The sequence below is a fragment of the Bacillus rossius genome, chromosome 1 (genome assembly GCF_032445375.1).
Source record: "Bacillus rossius redtenbacheri isolate Brsri chromosome 1, Brsri_v3, whole genome shotgun sequence".
In the NCBI taxonomy this organism is placed as follows: Eukaryota; Metazoa; Arthropoda; class Insecta; order Phasmatodea; family Bacillidae; genus Bacillus; species Bacillus rossius.
Genome location: NC_086330.1, coordinates 135,915,795 through 135,939,690, shown reverse-complemented (window position 1 = coordinate 135,939,690; position 23,896 = coordinate 135,915,795). Strand labels below are relative to the sequence as shown.

At 34.7% G+C, this 23,896-nt stretch overlaps 1 protein-coding gene and 1 long non-coding RNA gene across 3 annotated transcripts in view; one reads left to right on the top strand and one right to left on the bottom strand.

Moving 5' to 3' along the window:
- LOC134546189 (juvenile hormone epoxide hydrolase 1-like) overlaps window positions 1-23,896 on the top strand; it is a 54,415-nt gene that overhangs the window by 764 nt on the left and 29,755 nt on the right. The gene's annotated exons all lie outside the window — the stretch shown is intronic.
- LOC134546190 (uncharacterized) lies at window positions 19,618-23,865 on the bottom strand. The gene is made up of 3 exons (XR_010079093.1): window positions 22,806-23,865; window positions 21,856-22,131; window positions 19,618-21,038 (listed from the first exon to the last, which is right to left on the bottom strand). It is a non-coding gene; the product is annotated as an uncharacterized LOC134546190 (long non-coding RNA).

The following is a 23,896-nucleotide window of genomic DNA, read 5'->3' as shown; positions in this document are numbered from 1 at the left end:
TATTGAATTATCACTATTTTGTATGGATACAAAGAAGGAGTGAAATGAAATCTACAATTTAATTGATAAATTTACTTTTATTTGCACTCATTATTTTAAATATGTTTATTACTTTAACGAAGAGATTATTTTAACTATAACTTTTATACATGTTTGCTATTTAACTTCTTCCAATCTGTGTTATTCTGTTAAGGATAGGACGATGATAGGAAAATTAGGAACGAATGGGAGTGCTCCAAGAATGATGTGAAGGAATATGGCTTATCCAACACCAAAATGCAGTCAAAAATATTAAATTTGCGCCACGGACTCTGCATCAATGCTAGGAGGAACGAGTTAGCAAAGAGCAATGAAAATGTTACATTGAAATGCATGAAAACAGAACTACTCCACGGACTCGGTTGCAATGCTAGGAGGTTCAGGTTACCAAAAACCAATATAAAATGAGTGAAATGGGACAATGTGCGTAACGGGACACTTTTTTGTACGTGCAGCCGGCGTTCGATTTATTAGACGTCACGTCAAAAAATAAATTTACGGTGTAAACCATCGTACAGGTTGTCCCAGGTCCTAAAGTGTTGTTTTCATTGCGTATTTCACAAATGAAGTTGATCCAGAAATCACCAAGAGAGATGCAGATCAAAATGATATATAGGAGCGTTCGTACGGGTGTCCTTCATAAATAAACAATTAATTTTAAAGGAATGCACTGCATCCGCTGCACCAGAGTCTCTTAGGGCCTCCAAAGTGTGGTTTTTAAGGTATCTATCAAAAGAATAGGTTGTCTGTAAAGTTGGTTTACGGACTATAGTTTGACGTGACGTCATAACAAAACATTGATGAAATGATTGCATACTTTTATGAATAAAATTGAATCATTTTTATTGAATTATCAATATTTTGTATGGATACCAAGAAGGAGTGAAATGAAATCTACAATTGAAGTTAATAATTTAGTTTTATTTGCACTTTTTAATTCAAATATGTTTATTACTTTAACGAAGAGATTATTTTAACTTTAACTTTTATACATGTTTGCTATTTAACTTCAAGATCGTCAATAATGTTTTACGCTTTTTCACAATTACACATTTAATGACGAAGTTTTTTTCGTCGTGAAATTAAACGTAGAATTTAATAAAAATGCTCTTGCAGTTAATAAAATAAGTATTAGTAAGTTTAACAAAGAATTTCGGCTTTAATCTCCAACCCAGATGCTCGTGGTGCGCTGGGGCCGAGATTAAAATTCGTCGAGAATATTTTACGTTTTTATGACTTCCAGTGCTCAAAATGATATGCAATTGTGGCGCCGGGCACGAAATGTTATTTATAATTCATTAATAATAACGCCCCTTGCGATAAACAAAGGAAAATATGTATTAACGAGTGCCTGGTTGCCGCGGAACCGGATAAATAGCGCGATTCGTTCGGTTCGCGTCCGTCACCGTAGATAGAAGCACTGTAGGGGAATAATTATATTTCGTTTTTATAATACGATTTTACAACAAATACGCATCCCAAATACATCAAACTTATTTATAATATGTTACAATATTTTTTAAAAACATTGTGCATAAGATCCCGGGTGTAATTTGAATTATTATGTGTAAATGTAAAACACCATTGTTCGTACCAAAACGTATTTGAAAATTCAACATTACTTTTAAATAACCGTACCGATTGTGCTGAAAATCGCTGGACGATCGTTAAGTTACATAATATTAGTAATTCAAATGACAAAAACATGATTGAAAATTCAAATCGATGGTTGTTCCAATCGAGTGTAAGAGAGATGCGGCGCAAGCGTACAATGAGCGTAACGGGACACATCGTAGTGGGATAATGTGCGTTACGGGATACTTTTTCATGCGTGCAGCCGGCATTCATCGATTTATTAGACGTCACGTCAAAACCTTTATTTTTTTTCTCGTCACTTTGGCCTACATGTAATGCTGAGGCTGGTACATAAGGCCTTTCCTCTATGATCCTTCTAACAAAAAAATATTAACTTTCAGAGGTAACCCCGTACGAGATGTTCCAGGGCCTCTTAGGGCCTCCAAAGTGTGGTCATTAACAAATTTATCACAAATATTAATTTTTTACACCAACTTAGAGGAAAGGCCCTATGTACCAGTCGTAGCGTTACATGTAGGCCAAAGTGTTGAAAAGGAATAAAGTTTTTTGATAAATACCTTAAAAACCACACTTTGGAGGCCCTAAGAGGCCCTGGTGCAACGGATATGGTGGAATTCCTTCCAAATTTATTTTTTATTTATAAAGTACACCTGTAGGAACGTCCCTATAAACCAGCTCTATCACTACCAGCGGCCAAAGTTGGTTTAAAAATTAATGTTTGTGATAAATTCGTTAAAGACCACACTTTGGAGGCCCTAAGAAGCCCTAAAGCATATCATACGGGGGTTACCTCTGAAAATTAATACTTTTTTGTTAGAAGGATCATAGTGGAAAGTCTCTATGTACCAGCCGTAGCGTTACATGTAGGCCAATGTGTCAAGAAAAAAATAAAGTTTTTTATTAAATACCTTAAAAACCACACTTTGGAGGCCCTAAGAGGCACTGGCGAAACGAATACGGTGGAATTCCTTCAAAATTAATTTTTTTATTTATAAAGGACACCTGTAGGAATGCCCCTATATACCAGCTCTATCACTACCAGCGGCTAAAGTTGGTTTTTAAAAAATTAATGTTTGTGATAAATTCGTTAAAGACCACACTAAGGAGGACCTAAGAAGCCCTGGAGCATCTCGTATGGGTGTTACCTCTGAAAGTGAAAATTTTTTTGTTAGAAGGATCATAGAGAAAAGGCCCTATGTACTAGCCGTAGCGTTGCATGTAGGCCAAAGTGTCGAAAAAAAATAAAGTTTTGTGTTAAATTCCTTAAAAACCACACTTTGGAGGCCCTAATGGGCCCTGGTGCAACAGATACGATGGAATTCCTTCAATTTTTTTTATTTATTTATAAAGGACACCTTTAGGAACGCCCATATATATTTTGGTAACTGCTCTAACGTTATGACTGCTCATTCTCTTGTAAAAATATTAAAACTTGGTTGGAAATTGCCGTATTTACGTAGAATGACTTAGACTGTTGTTGTTCCAAGCTCTCTGTCCCGGCCGGCCGGATAGAGCCGGCGGATAGAGCTAAGTTCAGCTCAGTGTTGTTTTCTACAAGATATAAGACGGTTGGTCTTGGGACTTATTGAAGATTTCAAAGTTCATAGTAGGCTATTGATGGGTGGTGGCATAGTTCACATGGCAACAGAAAGTGTTTTGCTAGCTAAAGAATTATTTATGTATGTACAGTATTCATACTTTGTAGTGTTTAACTTAATGCTAGTTTTATCTAATTAGAGCTGTAATTTAACTGCAATGAATATTTAACATTAACAACACCACTTGTCCAGCAGACATTTTTTGCAAATTGATCCAGCTAAATGGATTAGGATTGTCAGTCATGTTTCTTATCTGTACTCTATTTATTCGTGTGAAACATTCATTATTTTATTTAGCTATTTGTGTACCTTAAGTGATGCATTTAATTTTTAAAGAATCAGGGTCAATCCATGTGAAATCAACCAGTGCTCTAAACCTTACCATTTCAGATTTTGTTAATTTTTGGTACACTTGTTGTATCCATGGAACAGTTGAAAAATACAAAATTTTAATTTTTTTGGGCTAACAGTTTTTTAGTAATAGCCATTCAAAAAAGTAAAAAATCATTTTTTTTTGCAATATTTGGAAACAGTAAAAATTTTATTACTTCAAAACTATTAGGTCTAGAGAGCTCAAACTTGTTTCATTCTCTTCAGTATTTGATGGGCTTTAACCTGATATATAACAAGGCTGTCATCCTTCAGCTTCCATTTTTTTTTCAAAACAATTAAAAAAATATTTTTGAAAAACTCAAAAACACCCCTTTTAATTTTTTTTCCAAAAATATATGTTTTTGTATACTATTTGGCTACTTCTATACAAAGTTTCATAATGGACCAACAATGGACTCATGTAAAAAAAAAATATTGTCTTAATAGTGCTTAAGCCAAATTTGCTGATAAATGTCACCAAAGAGTGAGCATTTAATATTAGGTCTTTTAAATGCAAATAGAATCTAAGTTTTATTACTCAATAATCAGAATGTATACATTTTGTACTGAAGCCATCAAAATGTTTTATTAATATACAAATTGTAAGTTTTAATGTGTTTGTAAGAATAGCTCTCTCTCTATATATATATATATATTACCCCCCCCCCCCCCCCCCCCCCCCCGCAAATGTTGCTTTCACTGTGAAAAAGATTCCCAACATAACCTGTACATTTCTGTGGCTCTCTTGTTTATCCCAGTCAGTTGTTGTAGGACTATGAACTTTATGGTTGTCTACATATTTGTAATGTGTTGAATGTAAATTATTTGAGTGCATTGCATACTTTTTTCAAAGTGTCAAGACTGTTATTTATTTAGAGTGAACTATTATTAGCATTTTTTATAAAGCTAAATATTTCTTTTCAATTCCTAAAAATGGCAAACAAACATCAAAAAAATAACTGGTGTATTTATAATGTTAAATGTTGTAACCCATATAAGGTACAAAACCATCTGAAATTGGATAAAAAATATCTCAGAAATGTGACAGATAGTATGTGTTCTTTAAATACAGACATTAAAATGGGTATTAAAATATGTAATAACAAATGTAGGAAAAAAGTGTATAGTGAACTTAAAATATCAGAACAGATGGATGGTAATGTAGCTGGTAAGAGTAGTGATGGGTAGTGGAAAGTTTCCTGTCGGAAATTTCCTGCCGAAAACTTTTAAAAATGGAAAATTTACAGACCTCATGGAAACTTTGAAAAAAAGTGGAAACATTGGGAAACATTGAATTTTTTTTTAGCTGTAACAGTTGAGTGCTGTTGAGTAGTATGCAAAATTTCAACCGATATGGAACACATTGAAGAAGGTATAGTTTTAACAGAGTTAGCTCAGTACCGAAGTAGAGAAGGTATGTGGGCCAAAGAATTTCTTTGGATGGCGCTTGAAAAAGGTAAAATTGAACCCTGTACTTGGTGGAAAGGTCTGTGTGGTCATACACAGCTGTCAAAAGTAGCAAACAGAATCTTAGGTATGCCAGTAACCTCTGCTGCTACAGAGAGGTCTTTCAGTACACATGGTAGTATACATACAAAACTAAGAAACCGCTTGACCACTGAAAGAGCAGGTAAAATATCATTCATTGCCCACAACTGGAAATTGTGTCACCACATCCTGGAGGACATTGAAAAATTGGAAAGGAAAGATTCTATTACTGTCATTGTGGAAGACAAATGTGAGAAAGTATATCAGAAGAAAAAACTACCACAGTGTGTTTTAAAAGAAGACAGTGCATCTTGTTCTAACAATGAAACAGAAGAGGAAGAAAACAGTGATTTCAGTTATGAGGACAATGATGATTTCATTGGTTTATAAGACCCAATATGACTTAAATAAGGACATGTTTGTTTCCAATTCAGTTAAAACTGTAACATGTATGATTTCTTATTATGAATGCAACTAATTGTTGATCAATATTTTTTTTAGTGTTCTATTTGTTACAACTTATTTGTCTTTATTTCCAATCAGTTGATAAATTGTAATAATATAGTGTTAATATTTTCAAATCTATGTAGTCAAATATTTTAACTGTGATTGACCAGGTAATTGTATTTCAGAAGGAATCATTTCTGTTAAATCTGCAGTTAATTATTCTTTACCTTAATTTTTCTTCCACTACATTAGCTTTTTGTAATGTTGAAAGCAGCTGATTAAATAATTTTCAGATTTAAAAACTGATTAGGCCTACTTGCAATGAATTTGTGAACTGTATTTGTAAAAAGAATAATTCCACCTAAATGTTGAAATTAATTTAGAACAGCACCCACAGTAAATTCTACATCGCTAACGAAAGATATTTTAATGTCCTCTTAATACTGCAACTGTGAATATTGTATTTTACAATATGAAAATTTCATACAGTAGAGACAGTCACGTGTCTAATTCTCTGAAAAGGTTATTTATAAACCAACATCAAAGTTTCCTAAAATTTCCTATGTTTTTCGGTTTTTGGAAAGTTTCCATGAAAATTTCCAGGAAAATTTCAGATAGATAAAATTTTGGACATTTACCCATCCCTAGGTAAGAGTCAAAAGGATGACATTGATGATGAATCATTTACTGACTTCAGGAGCATCAATACATTACTTAAATAAATCACTGGAACTTATTGGTGAATCTCCCATAAAAAAGAAAAAATAGTGACAAGCTTGGAAAACAAATTCATTTCTTCTAAGAAAGAAAGTTAAGAAGGAAACAAAGAAGAAAAATGTGTGTCTGAAATAATTGAACAATTGAAAATTTTTTTTTCCCAAACAACTAAGCGACGTGAAAAAATGACTATATTATCTGTGTTACTCGAAAGTTGGACATGTAAAAAAATTGAAGAAGAGTTTGGATTCATTAATTATATGGCTCGCGCTGTAAAAAAATTAGTATGTGAAAAGGGAGTTCTTTCAACTCCGAACCCAAAGCCTGGCAAAACATTAAGTGAAGATATTGCACAGCTTGTTAAAGATTTTTATCAAGAGGATGACATAAGTAGAATTATGCCTGTTAAAAATGATTGTGTTAAATAAGGAACAAAGGATTGAAAATTCAAGTGCAAAAGCGTTTAGTATTAGCTAACTTAAATGAAATTTATCAAGCTTTTAAAGAAAATCATCAAACTCAACGAATTCGATTCTCAAAATTTTGTGATTTAAAACCTAAAAATTGTATTTTAGCTGGTAAAAGTGGAACTCACACAGTATGTGTGTGTACTGTGCATCAAAATGTCAAATTGATGATAGCTGGTTCAGGGATAAACAATTTTTATTTAGATGGATTACCTCATAAAACATATCACACTTTTCTAGCTAAAATTATGTGTAACCCTCCAGCCCCTCATTGTTACATGAATGAATGCAACAAGTGTCCAGGGACAGCATACCTGAAAGAAGCATTGGCTGAGATATTTAAAAAAGAGGTAATTGATGAGGTAACATACAAGCAATGGGTGACAGTAGACAGATGTATGATGGAAACAGTTGTGAAAGAAATTGATTATTTCATAGAAGATTTTATAGAAAGTCTCTTAAAACTGAAAACCCATTCATTTATTGCATTACAACAGAAAGATTGCTACTTAGAATGTAAGGAAAATCTGGCGGAAGGTGAGGTTATCGTTAACTGTGACTTTGCAGAAAATTATTCATTTGTATTGCAGGATGAAGTACAATCATATCACTGGACGAGCAGCCAAGCCACACTGCACCCATTTATTGTATATTATAAGTGGCAAGAAAAACTACGACATGCGGAGTATGTGTTCATTTCAGAGTGTTTGCAACACAATACAATAGCATTCTAAGCTTTTCAAAGAAAAATTATACAAATACTGAAAGATACACTACCATTTTAACTAAGAAAAATCACTTACTTTTCTGATGGCAGTGCTGCGCAGTAGCTATAAAAATAGAAAGAATTTTTTTAACTTGTGCCTACAAAAGAATGATTTTCAAGTAGAAGCAGAATGGAAGTTCTTCGCTACATCACACGGCAAGAGTGCCTACAATGGATTAGGTGGCACAGTTAAAAGACTAGCTTTCAAAGCTAGTTTACAAAACCATACAATGACCAAATACTTACACGAAAGCAGTTTTTAATCTATTGTTAACATTGTTACTTAATCAAACACAATCTTACAGCAAGATTAGTAAAGAAAATCATTTGCTAATATTTTTAATGAAGATGAAAACTGGCTTGTCATATTCTGCTATGAGGGTGATGTTCGGAGTTCACCGTACAACTATATCACGTATTTTCACCACTACTCTAATGTTGCTAGCATCTACAATGGCTAATTATGTGTTTTAGCCTACCAGGGAAAGTATAATGGAATCAATGCCTGCAATTTTCAAAAGAAAGTACCCTAATTGCCGAGTAATAATTGATTGTACGGAAATTAAAGTAGAACAGCCACCTATTGTTGATCAAAGAATTTTTCTTTATTCTAATTACAAGGGTACTTACACAATAAAATTCCTGGTAGGCATTTCACCTAGTGGAATGTTGACCTTCAAATCAAAATGCTATGGTGGCAGATTGAGTGACACATTCATTACAAATGATCGTGGATTATTGATTCTATTAGAAGTTGGCGATGAGGTCATGGCCGACAAAGGTTTACCAGGAATAAAAACAAGCCTCTCCGACAATGGAGTCGTTGTTGTAACTCCGCCATACCTTCATGATGGAAAATTAACAGCTGAAGAAGTGGAAACTACTTACAGTATTGCCAGTGTTAGAATTCATGTTGAGAGGTGCATTCAACGAATTAAAATCTTTCACATTTTAGACAAACTATCAATTGAACTGCTCCCCTTTATTGACGATATTGTTCATATGTGTTGTGTTTTAGTCAATTTGCAGTCTCCTATCATTAAAAATAATACATAAAGACAGATTTTTACTATGTAAACATACTGAATGAGTACTTTAATGTATTAAATACAAAGTTAATAAATTTAAGTTCGTCAAGACATGGAAAGTCTACACGAAAACAGATAAACAGAGGAAATGCAATCTGCTATGAATAACATTTGTTATTATAATGTTATTATATTTGTTTGATTACTAGACATTTACTGAAACAAGTTGAGGTAAATAGTGATTAAAATAGAATGTTTCTATTTTATCAATACTGTTCTCAATGTACGTCAAGTTCTTTTCTAATGTTATGCAGATATGTTGTTTTCTACTGTAAATATACAAGTCACATGTATCAACACCTGTTACATACATTAATATCTGACACTGAGTATAATAAATATTATTTTTCTTTAATGTAATGTTTCCCTTTTCGCCTAGAAGTAAATATTTCCAAGAAACATTTCCTGCCTCATCAATTATGCACCTATCTTTACATGAAATTGGACATTTTACTTCTAATACTTTTTTTGCCTTGCCTCCTTTAACTACGATGCCATCTGGGCTTCCACAAAGCTATGGTTTCAGTTTATGAATTATCAGTCCACAACGTAACACTTTCGTATCATATGTTCTTTGATAATGGCCTATGGCTTCAGATTCCATGTCTTTTCTGTATTTCACATTTCTAGCGGCTACACCAACTAGAATTTTGTTAGACTCTACCAAAAAAGTATTTGCTAACGAGTCAAAACTTTCTCTTCTTACTTTTATGCGATGAGCCTTGTTGCTCGCCTAGAAGCGAAGTTTTCTTTCAGTGAACCATTCTGAATATTCTGCCTGCTTCCATGTTGCTACAGAAATATTGAGTGCCTTCTCATTACTAACACTCACATAGTTTTCGTAGAATGACTGTTCGCCCTCATTCAATGGTCTAAACGCTAACTTTGTTGTCAAACTATTACACTGATTTTGTAGGATTTCTTTAGTTATGTTTTTACACTCATCCAGCACTACTGAGCTTTCCACTGATTCTAATAAATAATTAATTACACTTTTACAGTCACGTTCCTCTTCTGTTCTGTTTTCTGCTTGTAACATTTGATACAGAGGACAAGCGATATTAACAAGACTATCCAATTCTAAAGGAGAAGCGGCTACAGAATATTTTAGTTCTCTTTTTTTAGGAAATATTTCACTTATTCACTTTCCCTTTGAATACTTTTCTTTCGCAGCCCTAGTGGAACATGGTTTTCCCCATGTTTGTGGAATGTCAGTCTTCGAAGTAATTTGTTCATTATTAACATAGTAAATAACTGCAGCAATGTGTTTACAGTGGCATCCAAGTCCTGCCTGGCATGGGCAGTTTCTGTTTATAATATTTCTTCCGCCATCAACCTACGAAAACAAATGAACGGTTAAATAAACATTAACATTTAAACAATAGGCACTGAAGTATAAACGTAAGGAAATAAAATACTTACTTCAAGAGTGACAAGGTACGGTGGAAGATTAACAGACGTTTGCCGAATCACTTCTGCTTTTAATAGAGAAACGTCACCTCTCTTTATTTCCTTTACATTATTCACATGGCCACTGATACAAATATTTTTCCCTTTCGTTAATTTATTCTCACTGAGGTTACTATTTTTAATCGGTAGGAAACCAAATGTAGTTTCTATATCACACATAATTACAAACTGATTGTCAGCGCGCTGCGTGTCTCGGAGAGAGGCAGGCAGGTCGCGCGCGGCAGTCCCTCAAGTTGTTTCGAAAAGAAACACTACACAGCGCCACCAGTACGATTTTCAGACCCGTGCATGGTGCCTATAGACTTTGAATACTGCACAGCTGATGATTACGATGCAGCTGAAAAGAAACTTTTTCCGAGATTCAACAATTCAAAAGCAATTGAAGGTACTCACAAACTGCATACGTTTATACCGATTTATGAAAATTGTCTTCTCACAAAGTCATTCTCATCAAGTGCACAAAGTGTGACAGAAATTGTAACAAAAGTTGATTACTTAACACCTACAGATTTACAGAAAATTGACTCAGGATATGTTACAGTAGTCTACGACAAATCATGGTGGCTTGCTTGTATTCTTAAAAAAAAATGGTGAAAATGAATTTACAGTTAGCTTTTTACATCCTAAAGGGCCATCTCCTTCATTTTTTTACCCCAAACCAAATGACATACTAACAGTACCCAGTAATTCTATTCTAGGAGTAGTGAATCCTGTGACAGCAGCCGGAAGAGTGTACACGTTAAGTAAAACTGAAATTAGGGTGTCATCACATGCTTTAGAACATTTTTTATTAAGAAATCAAGATTGAGTAAAAGTGTAAAACAAAATTAAATAAACTTGCTATATTACTTTACTAATACAATTTGTGACATTTACTTTCTAGTAATTATGACAACTTAACAATTATTTGCAAAATAATTCAAATACTCTTTCATCCTGAAAATTGGTAACTAAACAGCATATATATATATATTTTAGATATACATATTAAAAGCTTTTATGCTTTTTTCTTCAGTTAATGAATTTATTTTTAAGAAATATTGTAGTGGCTGATATTACAAACACATTAAAAATTTTAAATATTAAATCAATAAGCAACATTTTTCCTTATTAGTTCAATAAGTATACATTCAATTTACTTCATATTTAAAAAAATTAATATTAAATTCTCACTCTTGGGCAACATTTATCAGTAAATTTTGGCTTAAGCACTATTAAGACAATATTTTTTTTAGACGAGTCCATTGTTGGTCCATTATGAAACTTGGTATAGAGGTAGCTTATTAGTATACAAAAAACATATATGTTTCGAGAAAAAAAAATTAAATGGGTGTTTTTGAAATTTTTAAAAATATTTTTTTAATTGTTTTGAAAAAAAATGGAAGTTGAAGGATGACAGCCTTATTATATATCAGGTTAAAGCCCATTAAATATTGAAGAGAATAAAACAAGTTTGAGCTCTCTAGACCTAATAGTTTTGAAGTTATATATTTTTTACTGTATCCAAATATTGCAAAAAAAAAATTGTTTTTTTTTGAATGGCTATTATTCAAAAACTATTAGTCCAAAAAATTTAAAATTTTGTATTTATCAACTGTCCTTTGGCTACAACATGTGTACCAAAAATCATTCAAATCTAAAGGGGTAACGTCCCAATTAATTTTTTTATTGGTTGATTTCACATGGAATGACCCATCATGCTTATTTTGTGGGTCTTCAGTATCCATGATTACAAAGTCATCACACTATGTGGTTCGGAACCCACTTTAACGTCGGGGACCCTTTTGCATTAAGCCTTTTGTGCATTACCATAGGATGTAAAATTAATTGCTCAGAATCAGGGGGCAACAACTAATTTTTCAAGGGGGGGGGGGGGGGGCAATATACCTTTTTATAAAGAATCATCGATCCCCCCTATTGAAGCGGGGGGTTTCCCCGGGAAAATTTGTATTTCAAGGTGGAAAATGGTGCTATTTAAGCAGTTTTATTATCTAAAAATTGATTACACAGCTAGTGGAAATAACATATCCGATTTGTACAGCACTTTCTTTGCCCCCGTTTGCCCCCACTTCAAGAGCCAGTGACTGATTTAAGCATTGAGATTTATTCATTCTGTTTCCAAGTTATGGCTTACTGTGTAAAGTTTTAGGGCTATTTAGATTGTATTTCAAGTATCATTAATGGTGCTTGATTATCTTTCAAAAGCATGTTATTGGAATCTAATAAACCTGTTAGTGGGTAGCATTATGAAAACCAGGGAGATTAAGGTGCCAAATATTGAAACAAGAAAATATAAGTGGAAGACCACTTTAAATTCCTAAACTAATTTAATATCCTTCGTAAGATAGAATACTTAAGAATGGGAAAGAATTTTTAAAGTAAGTAGCCTATACTAATCATTTTAATTTTGAATATGATATGAATCTGTATTATGACACATGGTTTAAGCAAACTTTAACATTGTTTGAGAAAACATGTGTAACATGTAATAAATTCAGTGAAATACTCAATTAATTCACACAGAAACAAATTTTGCAAACAATTCACATACAAACAAATATTGAAAAACACACAAATTCACAAAATTCACACAGGAACAAATTTCTATATACTATAAAATGCATTATTATAATTTGTGCATTAACAAGCCAAATACAAATTTTATCATCAGTCATCTATCGTATCAAGACTGACCATAAATGATAAAAATTAAGCCTAGGATTCACAAAACTTCTATTTAGTAAAATGGTTTAGATCAAATCCAGTAGTTATAGAAAATAGAAACTAGTACAGTAGAGCACCCCTCAACCGTAATTCCCACAAACGGAACTCCCGATATCCGGAACTAATTTTCCAAAAAATTTAAAACATTAAAAAACATTTCCAAAACATTTCCGCACTGGAACGAGGCGTTTTTGCTTTTGCCTGACTGTACATGTCTTGTAGGCGCACGCGCGCACGTCTGTCAGAGAGCTAATTATAGCCTACCTATCTTTCCCGCACATTGCGTAAATACACAGCTGGTTTTCGCGTCGGACGTGAATTACTATAAATATGTTTATACTATAAGTAGTTTTATTGTTTCACTATGTCAAGTAAACGGAAAATTCCTGCTGGCCCGAAAGTATGTACACCGACTCCCACTATATTCGCTGACACACGTGATAGCGAGTAACATTTACTTCCAACGTGTGATGCTTTCAGTTTGTAGACAATTTAGTGTACAAATATGTATTATGTACATATTTATATGTTAATATATGGTTAAACAATCTACATTTACCTGTATTTCTCTATCTCTATGTTTTTAAACATGATGCTTGAAGTGTTATTCTTGTGTATGTGAAATGTAAACTGTGCGTGGCAGTGACTATACACTCTCCGGGAAGTGTGAATCACCAGCACGTCAACACAGAAGTAACACAACACTGCAGCTGTAGTCCTACTACCTCCCCCGAACCCTCTTCATCATCCTCTTCGCTCACTCACGCACCCTCCCACAGAGATAAGAAACACCCGCTTGCCAGCTTGCTAGAATGAAGGTAATTCAACCAGCCCGGAGTTTTACGACCCGGCACAGACCCGTTACGTTTTGAAAACAGCACTACATATTCTCCAAGGTCGCAGAGAGGGCCATCCACCGCCGCTTGCTCCTCCAAGTCAACTCCCTCAACCTGCTCCCGCACCACCAGTTCGGCTTCCGCCCAGCACACTCCACCACCCACGCCATCGCTCGTGTGGAGCTCCTGGTGACCCTCGGGTTCTCCAGGCGGCAACACACGGGCATGGTGCTCCTCGACTTGGCCCGTGCATTCGACTCTGTCCCCCACTCCCAACTGGTCCAGCGCCTGGCCGCCACCGACCTCTCCCCCCACCTGGTGCGCCTCATCTGCTCGTTCCTGGAGGGACGCACCTTCCAGGTTCGGGTGGAGGGGACACTCTCTGGCCCCCGCCACATCTCTGCCGGTGTCCCTCAAGGCGCCATCCTCTCACCCCTACTTTTTGCTCTCCACATATCCGACCTCAAACCTCCCCCCGGCACGTACCTGGTGCAGTACGCCGACGACACCTGTCTCCTCGCCTCCTCTGTCCACGAGCAGATGCTCGGCGACCGCCTCAGCCGCGGCCTCACCTCCCTTCAAACCCAATTCCTCGCCCACGGCATCGGGCTCAACCACACAAAGTCCACCTCCATCCTTTTCTCCCACCTCCACCCCCACCAAGACCACCCACCCATCATCTCCAGAGTGGCCATCCCCTGGTCACCACAACTCCGCTACCTAGGGGTCACTCTGGACAGGACCTTCACCCTCCTCCCCCACCTCGAAACGGTCCGATCCAAATCCCGTGCCGTGATGGCCCAACTGGCCAACGTACTCCGACCAGCATCCGCCATTCCACTTCCTGTCAGGATCACCGCATACCGCACATACATCATCCCTCACTTCACCTATGCATGCCCTACCTGGGCCCACTCATCTCGCTTCAACCTCCGCCCAATCACGCGTTCATACTTCCTAGGCATTCGCCCGAAACACCCTCCTCGATCTGACTGGTCTCTCCCACCTCCACCACACCTTATCATCCTCCACAGACACTTTCCTCCGCCGCTGCGGGCGCAGCAACAACCCACTCATCAGACAGCTGACCGACCCGCAACCCGACACTCCTCACCCCCGCAGACCACTCTTCAGCACGGGACATCTTCGCGACGACGACGACAATGACGATGCGCGGCCAGGGGCTGGCACGCGCGCCAGGTAACAGTGGTGACCACTACGGGCCGAGCCTATAGTCGTTATCCGAAAGCGCTTTCAACAGTCATTCCTCTGGCAGCTTGTTCACCTTCCGTTTCCTATAAACGATTTTCGGATGACTGCCAGCCGAAAGCTCTTTCACATTCACATTATCTGAAAATATGGCAACATAGTACAAATTTCTACTTACCGATAGTACTCCAAATGAGTATAGGAAGCTACCCGTCTGTTTCGATCGTCTTTTGTGACGTATCAACATATTTTAAACACACGCTAATTAAATTACTGTTTGAATTTGTTGAGGTTAGTGTCTGGTGACCGTAGATATTTTATTTTTTGTGTGCAATTGTCAGTGAAGATAATGAGTACGCCGAAAAATATCGCGTTCACTCAAGCAGACAAATACATTTTGTTTGACTTGATAAAAAAATATAAGAACATAGTTGAAAATAAGAAAACGGACTCTGTTTCAAATAATGAAAAGAAGGCTACGTGGAAAATTATAGCCTTGGAGTTTAATGCAAGTAACGTGACAACTAAAAGAGATGATGGCCAGCTAAAAAGGTATGTGTGAATATATTAAACTAATTATATCAGTTGATCCTGTGGTACACATGGTGCTTGCTGTTTTAAAGTAAGTCGAAATATCCTTTCCAAAACATAACAAAGTATAATACAAACAAATATATCAGATCTAGTGGAATTTTTTTCTTTTGTATTCATCTTACTATCAATTTTTAATTGGTATAGGCCTATCACAAGCTTTTGTTAAGTCCTAAATCTTTCCACAGTATCAAGGAATCAACTTGGATATGTGTTAAAATTACCATTGTACATAAGATATGGGCTTTTATAAAGACACATTTGTACTGCTTTGAGATTTCTAGTATCAAGTATGATGTATTTGCTAGTTAGTAGCAATTTCTTAATTGACCATTAATTTTCGTTTCATGTTTTTTATGTTGAAACTGTATTACACTAAAATTAAAGTTTCAATAAATTATTATATCAGTGTTCAATTTAACTTTCCAGGTGTTGGGAAAAGACAAAAACCACAGCAAGAAAGCATCGTCAAACAGAAAGACTTCATGCTATGGCAACAGGTGGGGGCAAAGCCTTTGTTTCCCCACCTCAGCTGGAAGAAATGGCAACTGTGGTTTCCTCTATCCAGCCCTATTTTGATTTGGAGGTGGTTTCGGCATGGGATAGCAACACGATCCACCTCCAGGATGCCAGGGCTGACTGCAGTGCTACAACTGTTTGTGCAGAAGTAGTCGCAATGGATGAAGAAGTGGCAGATGCTCCAGACACCCCACCTCTAATTATTGGAGCTGCTAGGCCTACTACATCCCAGAACTTTGATAATCCTGGTAAGGTTAAATTATTTATTTTTAAAACAGTACATACCTCATGATTAATCTGACATTGACAGAAATGTGTGTATTTCAGATGTGAAGTAAATTTTCAGAATATTTTCAATTTGCGATGCATAATATGTGATGTATTATTTCACCTTACATAGATTTAAATAAATAGCAGACATGTTAAAAAATCAATTATAATTGTCCATCTTGATGCCAACGTACCCTAAACAGAATGTGGATCTCAGTTTTAAGATGGGTAATTAATATCAAGAGGAATGCATCTGAAAATGAAAAATAAAAATCTTAATTAATCTTTGAGCTATGCACCGTTGTTCTACAAGCTATTTTTAATGTTGCAAATTTAACCCATCCACACTATTTTACTTACTTTAAATGTAACCAATCTAACTGTCCACATTGTATTATGGTATTATAATGTAGCTTACCTTACAGCTTTTTTTTTGAAGTATTTTAGATGTAGTTAACCTAACCAACCATAAAACGGTGCATTACAGATAAACTAGGTACTCAAAATATTGCAACGCCGTGTTACAGAATGATTAGAAATTAGTCCTTATTTAAAAAAAATTTTGTATTTTTTTTCAAATGCGCTCTTCACATCAGTAAGTTAAATCTATTATGCGGCTAATCTAAGCAGCTATGCTACTAGTACCTATATTTTGTATAGCAAATGTATCTTGGCTAAAAATTATTCCCACATGTTCTCTTAAAGCATGCAAAAATATATGTGAAGTGTTATGTTGTATTAAACACATGAAATAAATTTATTTGCAGATGAAACGTTTTTGGCTCCGAAACTGCCAATTAACAAGAAGGGCTCCTTTTCTGTAAAGTCCACCCACATGGTTGAGGCAGAGGTAAAGAAAAGGATAGAGAAAATTGATGAAGAGATTAGAATGCTTCGGGAAAGTCATGCAGCAAAACTTAAACAAGATGCTGAGTTGCATGCTGCGGTAATGCGGCAAAATGAGGAGCTACACAAGGTTAAACTTGCAAGGGAACAACTTTTGTTGCGCCAGTTGCAGGCACATGACCATAAAAGTACAGAAAATATTTGAAGTTAATTTATCAACAATGTAATTTTGTATTTAGAAATTTTGTTATTGTTAATTTAGTTTTGTATTTAGAATTTGTCCATTTACATAAAATAAAAAAAATGTTTATCTTCATTTACTTTTAATTGCAAAACCTGTTTGTACTAATTGCATGATTAAAGTTTGAAGGGGGCTTATAATGTTGCAGCACTTTATAATTTATAACTTTTGTATGATGAAATTAACATTAAAAACAAAACTGAAAAAAAAAAACACTTCGTTAATGGTGTTATGGAAGTAAGGCTGTGTACGTAATACAAGAAACAAATAATTGTCTTATTACATGGGATGGTAAAACGGTGATTACTGCTAAACTATTAGGAATTTTTTATCTCAGCCTTTTTTTATTAAATTCAGGAAGTTGAAGAGCATAGAATAAAGTTATTTTGGCATATTTAATTATATTATTTCAGAAGTTTATATTTCTGATGAATTTAAATTAATTTTTTTTTATTTGTAAAAAAATACTTGGATAACTGATAAACTTGTTGTTTTGTTCAAACTTCCTTGTTAATATGCAGGTTGTTCAAATTCTGGAAAGTCAGGGAAAAGCAAGAAATTTACTTAAAACATGGAAAAGTCATGGAAATTTCTCAATGATAGTAATTTGAGGGAGAAATGTCATGCTCTGCTATGCCATCATCCAGACTTTAAGCATGTATTTGGTTTTTCAGATGGTGTTCTAGTACATAGTCACACATTCTGTAAAATGGCATATGCAAGGTTCTGTTAGAACTAGTGCATCTATAGGGATGGTGTGGATTGAATTGTCCTTAATTCTTTAAGAAAATTGTAAAGTATGTAAATCATTCAAATGACTCATCAGGGAATTTTGTCATTGGAAATTTTATGGATATTTGTGTGTGCATATTTATTCTTCCAAGTTGTATGTTAAAACATAAATAATTCAACAATGATAAGCTATTTATAGATGACTGGTTCTATTACTTTTACTAAAGTGATTAGAACTCTAATTTACATCTGCCTAGTAAAGTTTATTTAATAAATTATATGTACCTACTATTTATAGAAAATGTTTTTTTTACGAAAGTCATTAGAATTTTAACTAACATCAGCCTAATGTAGTTGTCTTATAAATACTTTTTTTAACCCACATAATCATTATGTTAAAATTTAGTTTTTATTTACAAAGTTTAGTTAGAAACAAATATACACTTCAACATTCACTGTAAACATAATGTTAAGGCATTTGGAGAAGTGGCACGAGGTGTAAATTTTCTCATAAAAATGAGAAATTAACAGTTCTGCAACAATTCCAATAGTTATTGCATTATTGTATTATCCATTATTCAGCTACCCTGCTTAATTTAATAAATTGCAAGTTAATAACATTGAATTGCCTGTATATTTGTGGTGTTTATGACATCTCTCAAACTAAGTTCATTTTAAACTACTCATTCAACAAGAAACTAGAACAAAATCTAAATAAAAACAATTTACATCATACTCATATTTAAAAAAAATTACTAAACAGTTATAACAAAAAGTGAAACTCAGCACCTCATTTATCATTGTGCTGAAGTGAGTTGTGCTTCATATTCTTGAAAACAAAATAAATTGAAAAAAAAAATCACTTTTGCATGGCCTACAGGCATATGGTAGATTTTGAAACACTGTCTTTTTCTGGAAAATAAACATTAGTAACAATTTAAGAACTTAATGTACCTAGCATACCATACATTCTCCAAAATGAACATTTTAACATTTTCTCATACTCAATGCAGCAATGGTAGTAACTCAATGGATCCAGCATTAAATAGCTTTTAAAAAAATATGCCTACTAAGGTAGTTCAATTTTTTAAACTCCAAACTATATTCTATGTCTACCACTAATATGTGGTTCATGTAAAATTTATTTTAGGCCAAGGCTTTAGATAATATTAACATTGTTTTAAAATAAATTTCAAATGAATGTGATAGAAAAGAAGTTTTAATTTTTTGTTATTTCAATCCCTCTTTAAATGGTAATAGTTAATCCATTGGAACTTGTTTCAGCCCAAGTAATAGATTACCTTTAAAAGATTTACAATTGTTCTAGATTTTATCATTTACTTAATGATGGTGTTAAAAAATTTTTTGTCCTTAAACCTTGTTTTTTTTCCACCCCTTTCAGTAGTGGTTTGTCTATAAATAATTATTTCAAACAAAAGTTGTAGATAATATTTTAAGGTTTGTAGCCTTTCCTGGCTAGCTGAATATTTTGGAAAGGGGTGCACATTCATGAAAATTAGTTATGCATGATTTACATTCCAGAAAACAACATCACTGTTGATGAATGGTTAATTAAATAATGTATCTTGGACACCAAATTCTTTTCAATATGTTTTATTGATGCTTCTCAATAGTTACAAGTCACTGTGGCCGCTATAGTGTGACCATGATATAAATACATGTCAAGCTGCACAAAACATCTTCAGTAACTCCAAAACACCAATGGACTCTTCATGGTACTAAGTACTTAGGTACAAAAAATGTCTAACCACATAAAAAGTAACTAAACAAATACAAAAGTAAGTTTAAGCTGCTTATACAGCTCAAAACAATAAAATCACCAGAAATACTTAACACCATGAAAAAATGTAAATTATGACAAAATAAATCTGCACCACGGGGTTCAGTAAGAAGCCTATTAAATATTTCTACTACAACTATAACAATATTATACTTAAAAATAAACGTATAAAACACGCTTACTCCCGCCACGAAACACTGTATACAGGTAAAACTCTAGTTGAGAGGCTTCCTGAAATTTAACCTTTTAACATTAAATTTATAAAAACAATTATTAATGGCAACTCTTGAACTAATAACACAATTATGATTATTATATGTATTAGCATGCAGTTTTAGCTGCATGTTAACCTAACCATATTTTGTTTATTTAAAAAAAGAAATTAAATCTGGGGAAGGGCTGTAGTCTGCAAACCTACAGTCCCATGATTGGATAACTAGCTGATAAACGTAAACACTATATTGACATGCTATATGTGAGTCACATGGCTATGTTTGTATTTATGTTTGGCTACAGTAGGATACATGACATGCCAAGCATGGTTGCTTACCAGCTGTATGCTTCAATTTGTTAAAAATATGGTGAATAAAATTTTACAAACTGTAATACAGCAACAAAACTAAAAAAAGTCTTGCATAGTGCATAAAATACGCAAACATTTACTACAGTACTAGGGATTAATCAAACAAGAAAATCTTTACTGAAATATATTACATAAACCGACGTTGAATGAAATCTGCACGAATCAGATGACCTAATCTGTTGCGATTCCCAGCAGCTGCTTCTGCTGCTATAGGAGCACCAAACACATCAACCCAAGGAAATTCATCTTCTGGTAAAGGCGCTTCGACATCTAAGCTAATATTGTGCAAAACAGCAGTTGCACAAATTATAGCGACAATGTTTTCAGGCTTGTGCTCCAGTTTTTTTCGTAAGGCAGCGGAATCTTCGCTTCCAAACACCAAATGTCCTCTCCACAATATTCCTGGTTCGGATATGAGCGACGTTATATCTTTCTTCAGCTTCTGTCTGTGGATTTAGCAGTGGTGTGAACAGGTATGGAAGACACGGATAACCACTGTCTCCTAGCATAATGCCCTTTATGCGTTGTTCTTCGAAGCAAACCTTAAGTCCTGATCCATCAAAAATTCTTGCATCATGGCATGAACCAGGTCTTGTAGCACAAATGTCAATAATTTTCATTTGGGCGCTGACAGCAACCTGCACCAAAAAATACATTTGCGGTGTAACAAGAATAGGCCTATGTTAAAATTGGCTTAACACTAAAAAAGATAATATATTTACATGCATTTGAAGTTATACTTCTTTTTAATCGAATAAACTAAACTAATTTAGGTAAAAAATCTGTATCATGTATCCAAGTTAACCCCTTGAGCCTGAGGGCATGATCTTGTGGTACATTATGCTTGCTGTTTTAATTTATTACATTGACAGATCCTGAACATAATATTACAATGCAAACAAATTGTCAGGTTTTGTGAAATTTTATTTTTGAATTCAACTTGTCATCAAAATTCATTTTCATGTTATCTTGAGTCCAGGATCTGTCGACACAATAAATTAAAACAACCACCATCATTTACCACAGGATCAATTATACAGGATCATGCTATCAGGATCAAGGGGTTAACTTGGATACGTCATACGTAACTTTTACCACATTATATAAAAATAAATTTACTTCAAAATTCATAAAAAGTGGCTACATTGTTTATGTAATCAAAAAAAAATTTATAGCACATTGTATGTATGTACACATATATATATTTTGAAGTACATGGCTTTACAGAATGTAGTAAGGCTTAATTTTTTTTTCAAAAGCAATTCCAACACATAATTTACTTTTTTATTTTATAAACTTAAAATATTGGTGGCTCAGTAACAGCGATCGTTTATTTTCAAAGTCGGACCAAGAGAGAAATGTTTCTTTATCTCCATTTTTAAATTTGCTTTAAGGGATATGAGAACGGGACAAGGCTGGTTTTATGAAATTTTACGTAGACAGCGCTAAACCCACCTGGACATTCAGAGAAAAAATCCCATGTCTATTTCTGAACACTTCTCCTCTATCTCCTCCAGGATTTGCAATGGGAACATGAGTGCAGTCTATTGCAGCAACAACACCAGGGAAATTTCCAATTTCAAAAAATTTTTGCATAGCACCATTCATTTCCTCATCTGTGTTGGGTAGCTTGATGTGGTGTCTCAGCTGTCCAGCTAGAGCTTCCGTCACAGCTTTAACTATTGCTCCCGCTGTACTTCGGCTTAGGCCACTCATGTCCCCACATACTTCCTGTAAAAATAAAAAGATTTATAAATTACACATGATAGGTAGTGTATAGTATTACTTTTTAAAACAAAACTAACAATCTTGACTTAGCAAACTTACAAGGTAAAAATATGTTACCAAATGAGAATATTTAACATCATATATTTAACTTTCAACTGCAACATAAGTTTTATTAAATTTTTAAAAGTTATTTTTAATTCTGGACATATGAGTAGAAGAACTTCCTTATAGTTTTAATAACACTCTTTTCTGTTATGTCTACAAGTCTACATGTACCAAAGTAATAAAGTACCTAAAAAGTATAAAAATTTTTAAAATATATAAAGAAGGTAGATTAAATGAGTGGTGAAATAAATTATAACATACATATATTCTTGTTACACTATTAATTTGTATTTGCAATGGAAATTTACATGGTACAATAGATCAAGGTGTAGGTATGACGTTGAGGCAAGTCCCAACAAACTTAATTTATGATAAAAAAAAATTAAATTTACGTGTCTGTTACGAGCTACATGAACAGCACGAAGTCAAAACTAAAACACATTCACGACAAATCTTTACATAAGAGCAGCTATTTGTTTACTTTTATTTAGGTTAGGACTACTATGCCAGTTAAAATCTATCATTACATGACATCAAAACAGTCCATGGATAAATACAGCTTAAATACTTACGTGAAAACTCCCAGTTGCATAAAACCGCAAGGCCAACAATAACTGCCTCTCTGCAGGAATCGGCAAACCACGATTATCTGGTTTTTCGAAATGCTGAACAAATGGGTACAGGACATTTCTAACCACCTCTTTTGAGAATCGAAATTTATTTTGAAACTCCTTTTCTCTGTAGATTTCAAAGGGATCTGGCGTATTTCTTATATATCGTTTAGGAAGCCGAACATGATTTTCCAATTCTTCGTAAAATTCAAAAACTCCATTTATGTGATTTCTTAACTCATCCAAATCCGCCGCCATTGTCAACAAAACGTTATGAAATACGCCGAACAGACTTTCGATAGAGCTTCAGACCTCATTCACTCAAGAGTGGAGAGCCATCCGTACCTAGCAGTCATCCAGCTACCGAAAGAGGTCTATAATACGAATTCCGCACTGAAGAGGATTTCGGATACTGGGTGATAACCGAATGCCGACTATAGTCCCGGCCCTGAATCTACAAGCTGCACCACGAACCGCCACATCCAGCACCACCATAGACTTCTCCAGCCTCCAACAGCGACATCAACACCGCCTTCACCATGCTGCCCCTCATCAGCAGCATGGCACCAACATCAGCCGAGCACCACCCCGCCAGCCAGCCAACGGACGCCACCGACAGAGCAGCAGAGCCCCAGGGACGGAAGTCGGAGGAGCTCAATCTTTGTACATACTGTAAATAAATAACCATTGTCACCACGAAGCCCTTGCGGCCATGTATTATACATTTGTGTTTTCATTATCTCCATGTACCTTTTATTTAATAAAGATGAATTTTTGGCGGGTGACTCCCTTCAGTGGGAGTCCCCAATTTAAAAAAAAAATTTAACAGATAACAGATCTACATAGTTTTTGTTGTATGGTTTTATAACTGGAAAATATTTACAGTATAACTGTGGCTATACATTTAAGTTAATATGTGCAGCATGTAATGGCTTTTTTCTTTGCCTCCCTACCGCAACTCCCCTTACCCGGAATTTTCCCATAACCGGAATAGACCTCCCCCCAATGATTCCGGTTGAGGGGTGCTCTACTGTACTCAAAAATTTTGCACA